Below are 14,107 nucleotides of genomic sequence, written 5' to 3' on the forward strand. Positions count from 1 at the left end.
GTTAATTAAGCTTATTGCAGCGGTGAATTGATTGACTTATTTATTCAATCTTGTATTTGTTTTTGAAGTTTCTTAAAACCTGGCGGTGCAACTGTGCAAGCATAAACTGATGGTATGAGTATCCCCTATGCCACAATAGTAATTTTAGGGAGCTTCCAAGAATATTGAATAATGAGAGAAAATATTTTAGTACAATGATCTAACACTTTGCAAGGTGCTGATATAGTCATGTATCAAAAATTAGAAATGACAAACTTGTAGGTTCGCTGACCTATGGCAACACAAACACTAGAAAACGAAAATTAATTGTATTTATAAATCTTTAATCATAAAAGTTACTAACTGAAAAGATAATGAATAACAACACAAATCACAGAAAAATAGACAAATGCAAACACAATGATTTGTCTTGGTTCGGTCCTCCAGACCTACATCCAGTCCCCAAGTCAATCCCGCTTGAGATTTTCCTTTCCTTGATTTGTAAATTCACAAACCAACCTGACATTGAAAACCACAAGATCAAACCATGTTAAAAGTGGGTTACCATGTTAAAATATTTCTACCCAAAATACCCTCTAGTACATCCATTCATACATACATGCTCAATTTTTTTATAATCTCCCCAATGTTTGTACATCCATGCATACATATATGAAGGCATACATGCTCAATTTTTCATAACCTCTCAATTGATTGCCATCAATTTTTAAATTAATCACCCATCATAACACTCCTCCACTAACTCATGATACACTAACATTACTTTATGTGCACTAATGATAAAAAAATGTTACAACTATTCCTCTCCTACCAAATCATTATAAATAATAAGAAAATTTTATCAAATTTCTCCAATCAACATTCCAATTCGCAATTAAAATTTAGATTGATAAGAAAAGAGCCAAATCTAGCTCTCTCTGCTGCTTGCAACTCTGGCATTTTTAGCTCACTTTCTCTACGATCTTTATAATTTTCATGTTCTTTTCTTGATCAACATTGCTACAGACTAAGATCTAAGGTATTCAATTATTTTTTACCCTTTTTTGGAGATGATGTAAAAATAAGTGATTCATTTAATAAATAATAATTAAAGTTTCTATACATTCTCGCATTCTATTTTGTTCTTAAACCATAATCGTGCGACATTTTGTTAACTATGAGGTTTTTAGTGATTCTTTACATGATTACGTGCATTGAATTAAAGGAGCAAAAGGAAACTCATATCTTAATTATGTAGCTTAACAGTTTGAGGCTAAAATTATTCTATATTAGTAAATTAATTATAATTAATTTAATAATTTAAGTAATAACTAAGTCAATTTAATATATTATAACGACATATTCATATCAGATTCACTGAAAAAGTTGGTGGAATAAAATTGAATAATGAAAACGAAAATAAAAAATAAAGAGTATATTGACACTTTTACAAGGACGCAAATCTATTCATCTTTTATATCTTTTTTTAATATTGATTAGAAGAATTTGATTTGTTGTTTAATCTTTGAAACTTAATGTTGATTTGATTAATGAAGAATGATTTGATCTCTTGCATTGGCGATCTATTTTAACTTCTTAGTTCTTATAACATTTTTATTGAAATTTGTGAACCTAAAAGTAGCTATTGGTTTGGTGAAATTATGCTAAAAACTAATTAATTATTAATCTTGAGTCAATAAACTAGCATTTCAAAAACAAATTAGAATAAGTTATTTGCTAAGTAAGAAATTTTTGAACTTGAGTTATTAGGTTTATTATAAAAAAAATTCTCTTCTATGTCAATGTTGTTTACTGCAATCCATTAAACTATTGCGAAAGATGATCTAGATCAATAACTAGGTAATGAGAGGAGAGATATAAGACTGTTTTTCACATATATCTACTCCTATCATAAGTTTGTGGGCACAATAGCAAGTCAAGAATATTTTGATTACTGAATTGTCTGTTAGTTTAGTAAAATTATGTGAATAATGAATTAATAATAAAATTCGAAACCTTAAACTATCATCTCAAAAGGCTAATGAATGGCATGGCCATGGGAGGTGAAGAATTAGGCCATACATCTCTTTGGATTTATCAAAAAAAATTATTAGCTAACTAAGATTTCTTAACCCGTGTTAGAAGTTTCTTTTTTACCGATGTTGTTTCTTGCAAACAATTAAATCATAGCTCAACTTCAATTTAGATCAAGAACATGGTAATAAAGGAGGAATATATATATTAAGGATACCAATTTTTTCCATTAAAATTTCTAAATTGAATTAATTTTTTAGGGTTAAGACCAAATTACCCTTAGTTGAAATTAGCCTCCTCCCATTGTAAAAAGGTAGGTAAAAATATAAATAAAAAATCAATTAGGGTAAAACAAAGTCATTATTGACATGTGAGTAGAACATGCGAATACTCAGACATTCAAGTAACATAATATACTAATTTGCCATGTTTAAACAAGCTGGGTATATAAGTGCAAACTGATTTGTGAATTTTACCCTAAATAAAATGTATAAATTTTATGATTGGAAAAACTGATTTGATATCTAATAAAGTGTTAATGCAAATCAAACTAATTTGAAATACTATTATATAATAAAATTATACATTAGATACATAAAATTATCATTGCAGTGCGCACTTATAGCTTACATATAAACATGAAAAGTATCGGATAAAATAGATTATCAAATTAAAAATCATAATTCCTTAGAACTATCTTTTACCCTCTTTCCGTGTCTGCTATTAAATGTACCCTCTTTCCAAATAAAATAAAAACTTAATTTCTCATTGTATATAAAATCCAAAGAACATAAAAATAATACCTTTTTTTATTAAAGATTTCTAGTATATTCTGAGACTCTTTATAGTAAACTACCCTCGCAAGCACAGGTTTTCTCACAATATTAATCACCTGCAGGTTTCAAAAGCACATAAACGAACCGAAGATTCTTATATCTAGCCCTAAACTTCGTTGAGACTCGAAGTTGAAGTTGGATCCTATCTGAATAAATAATTGAATTGACATGTAAATTTTAAAGACTTTGTATGTACTAGTGACAATAAAAACAGCTAAGTAAAATAAAAATGAAGTTGACAAGTTCAACATTAGGTGGAAAGAGAACAATTAATTTTATAGATATATAGAAAGATAATGTATATGTCTCAGATGAACACAGTTAGTAGTAGTCATGAAGCTTAGCTCAGGGGGTAAAAGCTTGGGGTTGGCTTGTAGGAAGTCACTACATTCAACTCCAAGCTATTACATTTGCCAAAAAATCAAGCAGTGGGTCAAGAGGATTTGCATTTCATTTCACGCTTACATTTTTAATTAACAAGCATATACTCCCCCAAAAAATGCAGAGTTTTAACAAGCATATTGTTTGAAGCACAGAGAAAAGAAAAGATGATATCTTTGAGGGGGGCACCGGTAACAGGTTAGGAGTTTGCTTTTTTCTTTTTTGTTGTAATTTCTCATGGAGATTAATCCTCTATTTATAGGCCGAAATCTCATCATCTCCACCCCCCTCAAACTGCCTCTGAGAAATTTCCTCTCAATAAACCCCATATCCCATGTTTCTCTCCACTTGAGAAGCATTGATTTGGTCACACAAGACCAAGTCAGACTAACATCTCTCACTTGACCAAATCAACCAAGTGACATGCCTCCCATTATCCGTGAGATCGGATGTTTCTGCTTACCATTACTCCCACTATCCGTAAAGAGTAACTCTTATTTCATTATTCATGAAATTTTACTTGGACTTATTTATTCCTAAGTCCCATCAAACTTACATGTTTGATAAAAGATTCCGTTGGTATTCCTTTTGTCAAAGGATCAGCAATCATATCTGTAGTAGGGATATAAGTCACTTTGACTTCTCCCTTTTCTACAATATCTCGAATATAGTGACACTGGATTTCAATATGTTTTCCTTTGGAGCTATTCGCACCACTATTGATTAAGCTAATTGCTGCTTGATTATCACAATAAATATCAATAGGTCCTTCCAACAAATTGAGATCAAGATCAATCAAAAGCCGTCTTATCCAGACAGCATGTGTAGTTGTCATACTGCAAGCTATATATTCAGCTTTTTGCGTATATCTAGCAACACACCCTTGTTTCTTGCTACTCCAAGAAACAGCTCCTCCTCCAAAGATGAATAAGTGTCCCGAAGTGGACTTTCCATCCTCTTTATCACCTCCAAAATCAGCATCGGAATAACCGAGGAGTTCAAGCGAATCAGCTTGATAAACTAATATATGAGTCAATGTACCTTTGATATATTTCATAATCCTTTTAACAGCTTCCCAATGTGCTGGTCCTAGATTACTTTGATATCTACTGACTAGACTCATAGCATAAGCTATATCAGGTCTGGTGCATAACATTACATACATCAAGCTTCCAATTGCTTGAGCATAAGGAACATCTAATGGCTTCTTCCCCTCTCCAGGGCTTTTCTCTTTACATAATCTCTTTCCCATAACCAACGGAGTTGGTGCCGGATTAGAATTTTCCATTCCAAACATTTTAAGAACTGATCTTAAATATTTTTCTTGGTTTAAACTTAGCATTCTAGACTTTCTATCTCGAATTATTTGAATTCCAAGAATATATGATACATCTCCCATGTCTTTCATCTTAAACTTTTGCCTGAGATGTACCTTGGTTTTACTCAACATTTCTATGTCATTTCCAGCGAGCAATATATCATCCACATATAAGGATAATATATTAAACTTGCTCCCACTTTTTAAGATATATACACAATTATCTAATTTATTTTGAATAAAACCAAGTTTAGTAACTGTATCATAAAATTTGAGATACCATTGTCTAGAAGACTGTTTTAAACCATATAGAGATCTCATTAATTTGTAAACTTTATGTTCCTGTTTTTTACCTAAAAACCTTCAGGTTGTTGCATATATATTGCTTCCTTTAACTCTCCGTTAAGGAATGTAGTTTTAACATCCATTTGGAATAACTCCAAATCAAAATATGCAACAATAGCCAAAATAATTCTAATGGATACAAATTTAGCTACAGGAGAATAAGTCTCCTGAAAATCTATTCCTGCCTTCTGGTTATAACCTTTGGCAACTAACCATGCTTTGAATTTATCAATAAATTCATCAACACGATATTTCTTTTTGAGCACCCATTTGCATCATATGGCTTTTCTATTTATTGGTAGGTCACATAACTCTCATACCTTATTCTTTTCTATAGAATCAAGTTCTTCTCTCATAGATTCTAGCCATGAAGCTGATTCATGCGATTTCATCGCATTAGAAAAGGTTAAGGGATCTTGTTCTTCTATATTTGTATCTACCGAAAAACAGGATGACTCACATGAATACAAATAGTAATCATCCATCCATGAAGGTTGTGTTCTTAGCCTTTTGTTGCCTACAACCGGTTAATTAGACACATTAATTTCCATAGGTATTTCATCATTTTTAAGGTTAGGTTCATTCACAATATCAGGGTCATTAGTAGGAACAACACTGTAATAATCATCATCTATTACAGTTAGAGGTTCTGTTTCCTCTCGAACTTGTTCATCTTCCTCTAGATTCTCTAAAAATATAGCATCTCTGCTTTCAATGACTTTTTTTCTTTATTGTAGAACTTATAACCTTTTGACTTTTCTGAATATCTTATGAATCTACACTTTATTGTTTTAAAATCCAACTTATCTCTAAGTTGACATGGAATGAGAACATGGGCTATAGATCCCCACTTCCTGAGATGACTCAAATTAGGTTTCCTCTCATTCCATAATTCATAAGGACTTCCTGAGATGACTCAAATTAGGTTTCCTCTCATTCCATAATTCATAAGGTGTAGATATAACTGATTTCGTAGTAATTCTATTTAAAATGCAGTTTGCAGTTAATAATGCTTCTCCTCAAAAGTTTTTAGAGAGACCAGAGTGAGACAACATGCATCTAGCTACATTTAATAGTGTTCTGTTCTTTCTTTCAGCAACACCATTCTGTTGTGGCGTATATGACATTGTTGTATGCCTTTTAATTCCATGCTGAATACAATAACTTTTAAATTCTTTAGAATTATATTCTCCACCTCTATCAGTTCTCAGAATTTTGATTTTCAATCCAAGTTGGTTTTCAACTTCTGTCTTATATCTCTTAAAACAGTCAAAAGCTTCTAATTTTATGGATATAAGATAGACGTGTGTAAACTTGGAATAATCTGTTAGACCCTAGAGGGGGGGTGATTAGGGTCTTATGCTAATCTAATCTGATTAAATGCCAATTAGCGCGGAATTAAAACTATTAACAATATATTTCTTGCAAGAGTAGATAATACAAAGAGTTATGTGGCAAGATATGCAATATACAAAAGGTGATATATCCTATATGATAAAATATTGCAGGATATTAAACAGTAAGATATATGCGCTAACAAAAGGAGATATAGACAGATTGTATAAGCGTGAAAATAAGAGAATTAATACTAAAAATTAAACTTGATAATTAGGGTGAAATAACACGAATCATAGCAAAATCAAACAAGCTAGATGAAAGGGAGATAATATGATGAAGCAAGACACAAAGGCGGAATATAAGACTTATAGATAAATCAAGATTAATTTAGAACTGTATGACCAATGATGAATATCACAACAACCAAACGAATATTTGATCTTACTGAGCGTTAGTGATTACGAAGTAAAATAAGATCACCCACTAGACCTACGTCCGCATATATTTTAGGGATAGTCGCTTCACAGAATCGAAGGAGAAATAGTACTCAGCAACCGGAGTTTATCTAACTAATTCTAAAGGTAAAAAGATGAGAAACTACAGAGTGCTACACACGAAATAGACGCAGATTATAACGACAAAAGGGAAAATTCAAACAGACATAGATCTCGGAAGGATTGGCAAAACCATAGGATTAAACTGACTGTAAACACCTCAACCTCACACTGCAATACTCCATCCTATACAAGCTCCACCTGGTGTTGAGAGAGAATACACTCCGTCGGTAGTCACATACAAAAAAAACACTCGAAAAACCACCAGGTGCTTCGTTCTATCTCACAAAAATCTGCGTCTACTACGGCATGACGATATTACCAACAGCGTATCGGATAAATATAAGGGTATTGACAGAATTGTTACAGAAATTAGAAATATTGAATCCAAAATTCAATGAAATAAGCGAATTAAACTATTCTCGGCGAATTACGCCCAAAAGGACGATCTCAAATATCGCCCATTAAATAGTCACACTCAATCGAAGGATCGAGTGTAACAAAAGCTCTGAACGTTATCTATGATTGGTCTCCATCAATCAGCAGCCAACTATAAACGGCATCATTTATTCTCACTCACACCCACCATTGAAGTTTGACAGCACATAACACTTACAGGCACCACATACTTAGGTCGACCTTGTCACGAACACACAATATTCTCACTATGATGTACTCACCATTCCAAGAGGCTCATACGAGGTTAACGTCGCTCGTGCCAGGCAGTACTATACCGTGTACATAGCACACTAGGAGACCGATCCTTGACACTTATAGGAATTAATCAGGGCCATACATGCAACATCTCAAAGAAAGCCGCAGAAATCAGCCGCCCTCGAAGAAGACATGCAATTGGACATTCTAGCGCCTCAGAATCATGGAACCACAAAACGTCAACCCATCGAGGTGAGGGAATTTGACAATTTCGAATTGAATTAGATACATGTCTCAAAATGACACACCGACCGGAAAGAATTTGAACCCTCATCCGACAGCGTGATAACGGCGAAAAGGAAAATCAGCCAGGAGATCCCTCCCCGGAGCGTAGGGCGAGTCTGATCAGCCCGCGAGACGCGGGCTGAGCACCGGAACCACTCCTAAAGCTTCATGGTACTTATACCCCCACCAGCAGGAAGAAGCGCCAGAAAGCAGAGGCCGCCAGCCTGCCCCCAGCGGACATCTCGCTTGTATAAGACGGCCACCAATGAGAACAGAAAGAGCCAGGAGCAAAGGGCCAGGCACTCACTTTAAGGGCGAGCGGCCCGAGGGACCCACTTGTTCAAGAAAGGTATGTCTTTCGTCACATTAATGTTAACGCCGCCCGGGTCACTGCCCGTGGGCGGAGGAAAGGAAGAAGGCGAACCCACCAGCGCCAACAACAGGTCATGCGTGGGAATGAAGAATAAGCAAGCGGGAAGCGAAGAAGCGCGCAGAAGTCTGCTGGGCATATACAGCACGCCCAAAGAGAGAGCTTGGTGGAGCTGGAGAACACTCTTAAAGAGAACGGACATCGCCTGAAACCTCCCAGACGGCAATACAACCGGAAAACGACTGAACAAAGGAGGCTCATTGCGGGCGGCGAATGGCGCCGGCCCGGCAGAAAAAGAGAGGACATCGGGAAAGGAAATGGAATTAGGGGAGAAAGAAGAAACGCAAGAAGCAAGAAAACAAAAGGAACCAAAGGCGATTGCATAGAACGCCCAGAGGGCCGCGGCGGAAAGAAAGTTGACACGCCGACCGCTCCGGAACGGTAACCCAGGGGAAGGAATAGATGGCGGACTCGTGGCAACCCGGGATAGAAAGAAAGGAAGAGGCGTGGACTTTGGCGTGGTGCGATGAGCCCCATGATCCCGGAGCAACGGGGAGTGAGCGGAAAGGGTCGGCGAGCGCCCGTACCGTTCCAGGTATTCCGAGATTCCGGCCGAGATCGCGGCAGGACCAGAGCGGCGCAAGAACACAAGCCCAGCCACCCAGAAGCTAGATGCTGAAGGCTGTATACTGGGGCCTGGATGGCCAGGTCGCTGCATGGTTGCAAAGCCGGTGACAGTGATCCCGGCGCCAAATTATCCACCATTCGCAGTCGGGCGTGGGCGAAGAGCCGCAGACCAGGAACGGTGCCGGGCCCGACCGTCGGGAAGATGGCAAGGTGGAGAAAGCTTCCTGCTGTCGAGGGGGGAGAGCAAAGAGGCCAGGAGCGGAAGATACGGCACATTGGGGTCGTCCAAAGAAGCAGGCCGAAGCGGGCGCGCGGACTGGAAGGAGGTGCGAGCCGTTCGCGGCACCGGGCAAGCGACGATGGACGCTCGCACAGATTAAGAACGACCTGGCGCGGCCGCGGAAAGCGCGGGGCGAGCCGTGAAGCCCGCCGAGCGGAAGCGAGTGTGGAGAGGCACAGCGGAAGCGCAGGGCGCAGCCGTAGCAAGCTAGAAGTTGGAAGCCGAGAGCGAGCGAGAAGGAGGCGCGGATAGAGACTGCTGTACTTATATAAAAGTCAGAGAAGAGAGCAAGACAAAAGATCAGGGCGTCAAAAGAGGCCCTGGGACGAACGGGACCGAACACATGCGAAGCGCCGGGCTTAGCGATCCGCAGCGCCGCCGCTGGAAGCGCGCAGACAGAAGCGCAGGCCAAAGCCGTACCGAATCGATGAAGGGCACAGAGAAGAGCAACTCCGCCCGAACTCCTCGACGCGCGTCCCCTCCCGGCGGTTGCCCACCGTTAAGCCGTCACTTCAACAAAAGCCAAGGATCCGGAGAGCGCAAGGCGGAGATGACCAAATGAGAGCACCGCCAAAGACGAAGACCGCAACGACAAGCTCAGGCGGCTTGCAGGACGAACCGAAAGCAGAAAGCGAACGCCTCTCCGTAAGGCTGAGCTAAGACGAAAAAGAAAAAAAAAGATGCCAGGGATGTAGTAGCAGCGCGCAGCAAACATAAGGAGTGTGAGAGGCGAACCCCGCTGGAACACAGAAAAGAAAGAAGGGACGGACTCGCACCTAAACTGCGCTGGCGATCGCGCGAAGACCGCAACGGAGCGAGAACGTTCATTGGCTGAGCCCGCCCATGGTACGCTCGACCGGGCGTCAGCGGCGGGCCAATGAGGGGTAGCCAGCACCAAGCTGCCTGCGCAAAAAAAGCGCACGGGTGCTGCGAGTGGGAGGTGAGCGCGGCGAAACCGACATGTTGGGGAGGGCAGCAAGAAGACGCGCCGCGGGATCCCGGCTCGCAGACAGCTGTTGCTGGCGGCTGGAGCAAGAAAAAAGAGACCTTGGCCCACCGGTCGTGATGCCAATCGCCAGAAATGCGTGAGGAATAGATAAGACCGATGCCCGGGTGTGCGCTTGCTGACGCCGAGCGTAAACAAATCAGGGGGGCCAGCAAGTACGCACAAAAAGAGCGAGAAGGGAGAAAGCCCGCCCCCCGGGGGTAGAAAAAATAAAAAAACAGGCCGAAGGCGAAAAAGCGGATCGCTGGGGGGCGAAAGGTCGGGCAAGCATCCGTATAAAGGAATTAAAGAGGGAAGCAGGGAGGACCCGGCTGGCAGCGGGAGGAGGGGGGGGGGGCGAGTGCTAAGGCGGCTTGGCCAGGGCGCGGCAGGGGAAGTTGGCAAGGGCATATGGCGCGGCGCTACGAAGCCGAGGCGTGGGAATCAAAGCCCACAGAAGCAGAACAATTAGGGGGCTTGGACAGGCCACCAAGGCGACAGGCAGATTGCGAGAAACATGCGAGGCGACAGCGGCGAGTCGTTCAACTCCTCGAAACAGGAAAGCGCTGCCGAGCGCCCACCAGCCTGGAGTGACGGACATCGTTCATGGAGGCGCAGCGCTGGGGAGCGCGGTCCAAAGTCCAGCCGGAGGTCATCCCCCGCACTCGAAGTAAGTCCAAGCCAAGCCCGAGGCTTAGTACGGAGCGGAGCCCAATAGAACCCACGAAAAAAGAAGCAAAAGACCCCAATGAAGGGCAGGAACGGCTCGAAACCCACCGACCGCCGCCACGAACGTGCGCAAGGCAAGATCGTAGCGACCCAGTGGAAATAGCGCGCAATGGGCGGATCGCTAAGGCAAGCCCGCGTCCGGCTGGGCAAGAACCGGCGGTCCAGCAAGGCAGGCCTTTGCCAGTTAGATGCATTAGGGAAAGAGGGTATCCAGGAATTAAGGCAAAAAAGAGAGCAGAACAGGGCCGAGGCTAACACGAGGGAAGGCCCGAATCAGCCATGAGAGGATGGCGGATACAAACACCGCGAAAATTAGACGGAAACAAATCAAAAGCAGTACAAAGAGATAGTAACAAGTCGAAAGATGAAAGAACACAACAAATGGAGAAAAGCGCAACGCAGAAACAAACACAAGGAGTGCAAGCCCATGATAAAAGCAATGATCCGAAGGAAAGATGGAAAGAAACACCCCCTGAAGGGATCGGGAGCAATGCACACACACGGGACGTCGCCGAGGACGAGAGGGCACACCGCAGACTCAATGAGGCTGGAGCACTGATATCCGCGCGAGGGGATGAGAAACAGAGATTACACTGCGCAGGCAAGGGATTAAAGATGTGGGGAGTCGGAGGTGCGGAATTGTCAAAAGCGTAAAGATGAAGAGGGGGTTGTAACAAAGGTAGGGGTATGTGGGTGGGAGAAAAACACAGGCCAGAGTGGGGGCAAAAACAGTAAAAAGAGGATTGTAGGGAGGGTATAAAGCGGCACCAGCTGGCCACGGCGGAGCAGCGCATACGCGAGGGCCGCAACGCCGACCGCAACGACGAACCGGCGTCGACCCGATGGCTCGCGGCCGCAAGCAGATTGTACGGCGACCAGACGACCAGACGGCGGCCGAGCCGCGCCTGGGGCGCGACAAAGGCAACGGCAGGGCGGCGGGCCCGGCCGACGACCGACGGCAGCGGACCGTACGACGCTGGCAAGGCGGCACGCGACTCGGTCCCGACGGCCGGCGGCCGTACGAGCGAAGCGGCGCAGCGCGGGGGGGCCGGACGACGAGCGGGGAGCGCGGGCGCGACCGCCTGATCAGAAAAAACGAAGCGCAACACATGGTGAGGGTGAAAAAGATTAGGTGGGGGAGGGGAAAGAGGCAAGGAAAAAAAACGCCCCGGTGGGCCAAAACCGCGGGGATGGGGGGGAACAAGGACAAAAACAGAAACGAGAAAACTGGCACGGGTGCAAAAGTAACGCGCCCCCGCGTGCCAAGCACGGCCGAACGCCATCAGGATGTCAGTGGTGCAGGGGGATGAGAATGGAAGGAAACGCGAAAAGATTCAACAGAAAGACGGAGCGTAGGGTTGTAGAGATAGACACACAGGAAAATGGTAAAAGATTCGAATAAAAAGATTAACATGAAAAGTGGCGGAGAAAGAAGACACAGCCTGGTCGGCACAACAATGGCCAAGGGGCCAGGGTGACGGTGGGGCCCAGCGGCATCGCACGGCGACAGAGATCCACGAGCCAAGGGGAACAAAGGGCGGTGGACCGAGGAAAGCAGGGAAGAAATGCAAAAAAGTTACCGTTGCCCGGTGGGCAAGGAAAATGTACGGGATTAGAGGGAAAAGGTGCCGCGAGCTCGCAAAACAGGAAAGGTGCCGCCCGCCAAAACGCAACCGTCAAAAGCCCCCAAAAAACTCCGCGAAGAGGGCCGAAGCGCCCCAAACAACCCCAATGGAAAACGAGGTGAAAACAAAACAGCAGCGTCGCAAAAAGCCGCGCAAGACAGCTCGTCACCCAGGAATTCCGGAAAGCCGGGAAGAACGGTAGCAGTAAGGTGTGATGAAGAATTGGGGGGAGGGAAAAACCAGTGGTAGTGAGGCCCGCCCAAAATGATACAGAAGCGAGCCCCCGCGCCGCAGGAAAGCCATCCCTCCCGGGTCGTTACTCCCAACTTACCCACCGGGCCATACGGAACCCCCAATAAAGACCCGGTGTCAACCGAACCGGGAAATAACGAGGGAGCACTGCGGCATTGGAAAACGAAAAAGCAACGAAAAGGGGACAAGTATCGCGGAGGGAGCAAAGGACGTACAGAAAAGCAGTTGAGCGTGAAGAAGCAGTGTCACATGAAAGCGGAAAAAACCAATGCAACGCGCCAACTTGAAAATCATATGCAAAGAGAAAAGAATTTGTAGTAGCAAGGGAGAAAACAGGACGAAGTTATGGGAGACTGTCTCGTGAAGGAAGACAGGAGGAAACTGGAGCACCGCCAAGGTGAAAGCCGGAACGCTCACAGAAACACCCAACGACCCAAGAAAAGGGGGAAGCAGGCCACGGGAAGTCCAGAGGTCACTGAGAGATTTAGGAGGGTTGTTGAACTGAGACAGGGGGTGCCGAGGGGATGAAGGGGGTCAAAGGTATGGGAACTGGTGAGGAAGGTAGGGGGCCGGATTGGATGAAGAGAAGGGGAAGGGTGGCAAGTGAGTTACTGTAGCAGTGCGCAGCTGTTTTGTAAAATCAATTTAAAATAGTAAATGAACTCCAAAAATTATGAAATTTTGTGGGAATGTTCTAGAAATGTAGAATAACATGTCAGAGAAAGAATTTCTGAAAAAACATTTCCCAGTTGAGAGAAATAAATATTTGAACACAAAAATACAGTTTCTGAAAATCTGCTGTGATATACGATTTTGTAAAATCAATTAGGCATAGTAAATCAACTCCAAAAATAGTAAAAACTGGAGGAAAGTTTATAAACATGTAGATAAACATGTCAGAGAAAGAATTTTTCAAATATCACTTCTCATTTGTAAAAACTCATCAGTTTTGTAAAACATGCACGAACATGTGCACGAACGAAAACGTGAATTTGTAAATTCCTTTAAACATAACAAATCAATTCCAAACTTGATGAAACTTTGAGAAATGTTTGCAAATGATATTTTGAACATGTTACAAAAAGAATTTTCCAATTTGCATTTCCCAATTTGTTTCATATATAAACTCGAAAACTATAAAACCAAAAACATATGTATATATATATCACTATATATATATATGAAAACCAATATAATGTGTGTGTATAGATATTGAGCTTAACGTACTTAACACACATAATATAAAACCTAAACTAGATTACCCAAGCTTGATCTTGATCTTCATTGTAGCTCAACTTGGTACACATGCGGATGAAGCTTGAACTTGATCTTTAACTATGAATTGCATGTTGCTTCACTCCACAGTTCCGCCAACCTCCTCTTGATATGATCGTGTAGGCTCAATCCATCCAACCTCCAACAACGTTATTTGTCTACAATAAATACGAAAATACAAATACTAGACAAACAACGTTAGTGGTAAATTGTTTGTTAAACATCATCAAAACAAGAAGG

General features: G+C 42.4%; 1 long non-coding RNA gene across 1 annotated transcript in view; it reads right to left on the reverse strand.

The window, feature by feature from the left end:
* LOC109824842 overlaps positions 292 to 14,107 on the reverse strand; it is a 26,047-nt gene continuing 12,231 nt past the window's right edge. Inside the window, exon 2 of the long non-coding RNA XR_002242804.1 lies at positions 292 to 498. This is a non-coding gene — a long non-coding RNA (uncharacterized LOC109824842). The remainder of the gene's footprint in view (positions 499 to 14,107) is intronic.

The sequence above is a fragment of the Asparagus officinalis genome, chromosome 1 (genome assembly GCF_001876935.1).
Source record: "Asparagus officinalis chromosome 1, Aspof.V1, whole genome shotgun sequence".
NCBI lineage: Eukaryota > Viridiplantae > Streptophyta > Magnoliopsida > Asparagales > Asparagaceae > Asparagus > Asparagus officinalis.